Below are 7,010 nucleotides of genomic sequence, written 5' to 3'. Positions count from 1 at the left end.
AAATGAGTTTTGAGTTGAGATGAGATAAAATAGTTTGTAAAAAAGTATATATTTAGATAATGAAATGAGATGAGATGATTTTTTAAAAAAAGTGTGTGTTTTGATAGTGAGATGAGATGAAATGATTATAACTTTTTGGGATTTGATAAAGTGATGGGTCCCACCAATTATTGAGAAGTATTTAATTATTAGATGGAAAAGAATTTATTAAAAATAAGTAATATCTATTATTAATTTTAAAACCTATAAATATTTTGACTTTCCCAAAATAGATTTTTTGTAGTTAGCCGTAATTATTTTAATATTCCCAAATATGAAAGCATTTCTTTGTTATATGAAATGGTTTTCTAATTACATGTTACAATAAAATAAAAAAATCTTATAGATAATTATATATATTAAAAATGTGGTAGTTACTTTTTTTTTTTTCCAATTTTTAGTTTCAAATTCTGGAATAAAATCCCAAACTTGCAACCACCTTAAATTGTTAGGTGCACGTGTTGTCGAGCTGACTGTTGGGATGTGACATGTAGGAGAAAAGTCTTGTGTCAAATGGGTGGGAAAGCAATTGTAACATTGATGCATAGTATACAGAATGCAGAGATGAGTTAAAATATGATTGAATGTGCATTTGGATATGCAGATAAAATAAATAGTACAACTGATATGAGATTGTTTGATTCCTATATATATGTATCCAAACTGGCCCTTACTCCCCTAAATCATACTATGATGGCAAAATTTTCAGTGAGCAGATACAAGTTATAAGGTGGTCCAATGATAAGATTTTAGTAATTACTTTATATGTTATAAACAATCCAAAAATAAGAAATCCAACAATAATTATATAATGAAGAACAGTACACGTGGGGAAAGTTTTAGCAAGTACTTACAAGTTGTAATTTAGGGTAAGGGAGGGGATTTCTAGCACACATTGATAAATTGCAAACTAGTGCAAAAGTGGAAAACTCCAACAATCTTTTATGACCTAAAAACAATATGAATGAGAGAAAAATCCCCACAACATAACTTAAAAACAACAGTAATTAAATTAGGAAATGCACAACAACATTTATGCAATAGAATAAACAAATGGACAGCAAACAAGATTTATACCAAAAAACCATACAAAATACCAACACTTCCACAAAGACACTCGACACAACATAGAGGACAACAGAAAATCCCAACACTTAAACAAAGGCACTTGGTCATACAGAGAACCGTACAATGCCACAATACTTCCACAGAGGCTCTTAGCCATATAGAGAATCACACAAAATTGCAATACTTCCATAGAGGCTCTTGGTCACACAGAGAACCCCATATCATCACCAAACTTCCACAAAGGCTCTAAGCCATACAGAGAACCGTACAATGCCACAATACTTCCACAGAGGCTCTTAGCCATATAGAGAATCACACAAAATTGCAATACTTCCACAGAGGCTCTTGGTCACACAGAGAACCCCATATCATTACCAAACTTCCGCAAAGGCTCTAAGCCATACAGAGAACCATACAACATCACATTCACAATTCACAACTCAAGCAATAACATTTCCAAGTTTAGTTAGAGAGCCACTTACCACCATGCTACATGTGGTTGATGCAATCAATTAAAGGTGCAGTGGTCTCTTGGGTGGTTGTCAAGGTGTCTTGGGCAGAGAGGGAAAGATAGTGTTGGGGCGAGGAGGACAGTGGATCTCAGTATGGGGTGGCTAGGTGGGTTTTGGATGGAGGGGATGGAGGAAGAGGGTGGCTAGCAACTTGAGAGAGAGAGAGAGAGAGAGAGAGAGAGAGAGAGAGAGAGAGAGAGAGAGAGAGAGAGAGAGAGCGGCGAAGATAGAGTGTGAAAGAGAGAAACAGAGAATGACAATGGCAGAGGCATGGGACAAAAAGAGAAAGAGAGGGACTGACTAGTAAAGAGTGGTGGCAAGGCGTGGAATGGTGGTTAGAGAGAGGAGGCACGTTTTGGGATCTTTTGACCTAAAAATGTGTTTGGCTTCGGGGTCGAAAGAGTGAGATAGACAGAGGGACCAAGGGAGGGAGCTCATCGTTGTTAGCTTACGGTTGGCACAACGAGGCATCGACAGGGATGACCGAAGGGAAACCAAGCACAACTGAGGCTGGAGATCTCGAACCCCATACAAGTTTGAGCTTTGGGATGAAGAAAGGGTGGAGATCGAAGAAGATTACCAGTGGACTTGGTTGGGAAACCTAAGGACGGTAGGTGGGGATAGTAACAAACTAAAAACATAGGGGGAGAGAGGGGAGAGAGAGAGAGAGAGAGAGAGAGAGAGAGAGAGAGAGAGAGAGAGAGAGAGAGAGAGAGAGAGAGAGAGAGAGAGAGAGAGAGAGAGAGAGAGAGAGAGAGAGAGAGAGAGAGAGGGTCTAGAATGGAGTTGAAGAAGATGGAAACAGACAACACAACACCGGGAAAGGGGAAGAAAGGAAGGAAGTGGTAGTTAAATTTGTTAAACTCTGAAGTGTTACGGTGTCATTTTGATTAATAAGAACGACATTGTTTATTATATGTTTATTTCTTTAATAAGTTTAGTAGCATCGTTCTAATATGTTGTTTTATCTAAAAATGACATATAGAGTCGTATAGTATGAGGAACAAGTCTATTATAAATGAAAAGGACAAAGAGAGGAAAACCATCTCATAAATTGCATTCCATATGTAAAGAGGGGAAACCGAGTGAGAGGGGAAACTAAGAGAGAGGGAGGAGCTACCTCAGCTCTAGCAGTGTAGTAGAGGGGATGGATTTCCACACCATTTATAGAATGGGGGAGGCCTTCATGAGCGTAACAGGCTTCTGGCTTGGTTGGTGGAGGGGTACGGTGGTTAGGGGCAACAGCTCCTAGGCAACAGGCTAGTTGTAGTGTGGGCAGAGGTATGAGATGATGGACATGGGAGAGGGAAGGGAAGATGATAGGGAGGGGAGAGAGAGAATGGGGGAAGGGAAAAAGGAAAGGAAATCTAGGGTTTATGTTGGGTATGAAAGGTGTCGTTTTGTGAATGGGCTCGCCAATTTTTCCAGAGGGCTTGGGCTGGGTTTGGGATGGTGAACACTTTAACACCCAAGAAATATTGCATCTCCTTGAGGTCTTTGATGACCAAGTTAGATTGTAGATTGGTGACAATGGACTGAATGGCAAGCGAAGAGGAGTCAGTGATCAAGATATTAAATTAAGGTAAACTTAATTAATTTAAATGATATGTTAACACTTGTCTTCACATATAAGTCAGACAATTCTTCAATAAGTAGACCTAATTACCTATAAAATATTTAACTAGAAAAATTATATTTGCTATTCTAGAATGAGCATGCCCCACACACTCCCTTTGAAAAGTGTGTGTAAATCTAGGACCCACATGAAAACATTGCTTTTTTTAACAGTGGACCTTACTTTTGTTTTTGTTTTTTTTTTAAATGGAATACACAGGTCTTGCTTACTCTAGGATTGTATCTAGTATTACCCATTAATTAAAGGAAGTGTGGTGTAAATTCAAATTTCAAACTTAAGATTTTTGCTCCAATACCATTATAAGAGAATGAATGAAAATCGAATATTTGTCTCAAGGTCTATGTTGAATAGGTGGACTTTTATTTGTATTTATAGAGCTTACTTAAATACATTTGTTACAACAGATAAAATACAGACTCAACATATAAAAGGAGAGGGTATATATATAGCGCATAGTTTACATCAATCGTGTGGTGGAAAAACTTTAGAGCAAAACTATAATGCCCCAATCCTATGTGGATCGAAGAGTTTCTTATTCTTACCTAAAAATCGTATCTCACAATACAAATATAAACTCAAATTTCTCAATAACACATAGATCCCATTGTTTCAAACAAATATTGCCAAAATAAATAACTAAGACCACCTCAAAGTCTCAAAATAAAAGTACACATTCCAAAAAAAAAAATACCCAGTCAACAAAGCAAAACGAAACTACTTAATAAAGTTCTTCAATCACCAAAGTACCCTCTTTGTATTAATCTACTATACTCGCATAGCTTTACCCATGCTCCATATTATTGAACTTCGGCTGAGGCATCAATATCATCTGAAAAATATTGTGGAGATAAGGAGTGAGTTATCAACAACTTAGTAAGTAGAGAACATATTCTAGTGTACAAACATGAGCATTTACAGAGTACTATATGCAGAACTGAAATATTTTTCAGCATTATCAAGCAAAACAAAACATGTTTTCAAACGTAATAGAGCAATAGTTTTAAGACATATAAAACCCAAGATACTTTGGTATAACATCACCTGAGCATCATCATCACATCAAAACAGAGAATCTCACAAAGTAGAGACCATATTTAACCCCTATGGTAGGGTTCTGCTAACCCCGGAGGCCAAACCAGGCAAAGATAGAGGTGAAATCTTTCCCTTATTATTCTCAGAGCCCCAATTGTGCATACAAGAAAGCCCACAGTAGAATAAAGTAGAGCAGAGCAAAGACAAAGTCAGATAAAAAATCAGTACACCATACCAAAGGTTTTCAGATGCCATATCAAAACAAAACAGAGTATTGAAATATATTCAGATCATTCTCTCATACTGAAAACAAAAGTTAGAGCATCTTTCTAATCAATGCACAAATTTTCAGATTTTCAATATCGCTCTTTTTCACAATTCAGAGACAGCATGACAAAATGAATCCCATGTCTACAATGCATGTTAGAAAACATTTTTCCTTTTTCATAAAGATTTCATGAATAATGCAAATGAACGACTAATGTTGTTTTTCTCAAGTTCTCATTTCATACAAAACATGTAAAATTTTCAAAAAGTCAACCTCATTCTCAATAATTCATGTAAAACCTAGCATAAGAATCTTGCTTACCTAGACTTTTTAGCTTTTATGAATCTTTCCACAATCGTGCCGAATGAATACCAATTGTCACCTATGCGGGATACTAAACGTTACTTAAACTTCTAAAAGGACTGGTAAAACTCTCCATCTACTTAAATTCATAATATAGAAATAGCTTTGATAATTATTTGGCTTAAATTCATATACTATTATCATTAAAATATTCTTAGTTTAATATAATAGAAATTTATCAAATATGGCAAAACAACTTAAATTCATTCTGGAAATTAACTTAATCATATTTAAAACTCATATCTCTATAAAATATTATTAAAATGATGATTTAAAACCATCCAAGATTTATTTCATATAATAGGTTAAAAGTGTTTAAAATGAAAGATTAAAATCAACCCCACCGTGCACGGCAAATAAAAGAAGTGCCTGTCGTCGTGAACCTAGGAGTCTCATGTGGCTGCAATTCTTTCTGCTACCCCCTTGCACGACATGAGCCAACTATAAATGCCACAACAGCACCACCCAATGGAGACGGTAGGATCTCTACCACCATCCATTACATAAGCTCTAAGGACCTCATTGGCGATTACCTACCAACTAAAGACTGGTAGAAGCACGAAGTCACCCTTAGGGCCTACAACAAGGGACACCAGACACCCATCGCCTAAAGAACACTACAGGCAAGTACCTTTCCTTGCCACCTTAGTCGCTTAACCCCTCATGGCATGCAATGAACACGCCACTTGGAAGGCACAATGGGCAAGCTCCATGGCGAGCAATGATCTCACACGTTGGTGGTCTAATAGCCACAAGCATGTTTCGGCCCATCACTTCTTGTAGAAGGCAATGACAATACATCACCCAACTCTCCACCTTTTATGCAGGCAATGGTCAGCTCACTCAGTATGTCACCCAGTTGTCGTCCTTGTGGCTACTGACAAGCATAATACACTAGTGGGCAACTCATGGCCTCACCTAACCCACCACATCCATAGTAGGTAACAAGCTTGTCATTATGAACTTCTGCAACCACGAATGAGGGTGGCAGCGTGTTAGGCATCAAGTGATCACCCATATCTAGGACCACAAACAAACACATGAGACTAGGCCAAAAACGTCACAGTGAGCAAATGGGCTCTAACTGTTACTTGGTTGCTATAGTTGTGACTGTGGAGGTTGCAAAGGGCTTTGTCCCAATTGCACTTGTTGCCGCTACTATTCAATTGGCTGTTGAAACCAAGAAATGAAGAACATTGAAGGTAGCGAAAAGCAAACAATAATGGATGGAAGCCCGTAAAGACAACAATTGGAAGAATTATGACCAAGCAACTAGCAAATGGAACGAGACTAGCAGAAGTCATACATTGAATAAGAAGAGTGCTATGAGTAGTGAAAAATAAACAAATGAGTCAAGAAGAGATCCTTCATGCAATGCTCTAATCAGAGACCAATCCTAATAGACATGGAAAGAAGAGCCAAATAGCTTGAGGTTCTCTCCACAAACTCCTCGAGGTTTCACAAGAGTCCTAATGGCTACACGCACTTCGCTAGAAATCACCTGCGTGCCGTGAAACACTGGCTACAAGGCCTCTCTTAGGCACAGCTCAAACATCTTAATCTGTGTTCATCATAGTAGACCGCACAATACTGCAGGTACCCATGATCTTCATCATTACCAAGGCATGGTTTCCTACAAGCTCGCCTCAAGTCTCAAGCCTTTACCACACTCTAGCAAAACAACTCAGGTTTTCAAAATCTCAGAATTATACTAACCTGTTTGGTTTTTGGGCCAAAACCTCTAAGCACAATCAAGCCATCTTCTTCAGCAAAACTGAGCTCTGTGCTCTCCCTTAGCGCGGTCGAGGCATCCGCCTAACTTTTAAAGTTGAGCTCTATGCTCGCACCTGATGTGGTCGAGCTATCTGCCACCTAGCTCTCCTAGTCGAGCTTTGTGCACTTACCTAGCACGGTTGAGCCATCTCCTGCTTAGTTCTCCAAATGGACGTCCGCACTCACACAATGAAGGAAACAACTTTGGTAAGCATTTCCCTCCTTGCCTAGCTCTCCAAGCCAAGCTCTGCACTAGCACCTAGCACAGTCGAGCCATCTCCTGCCTCACATCAAAGCTGAGTGTTCTCACACTCGAGCT

This window comes from Carya illinoinensis, chromosome 10 (assembly GCF_018687715.1).
Source record: "Carya illinoinensis cultivar Pawnee chromosome 10, C.illinoinensisPawnee_v1, whole genome shotgun sequence".
Taxonomy (NCBI): domain Eukaryota; kingdom Viridiplantae; phylum Streptophyta; class Magnoliopsida; order Fagales; family Juglandaceae; genus Carya; species Carya illinoinensis.
The sequence above is the reverse complement of the archived record's forward strand: the minus strand, read 5'-3'. Positions refer to the sequence as shown.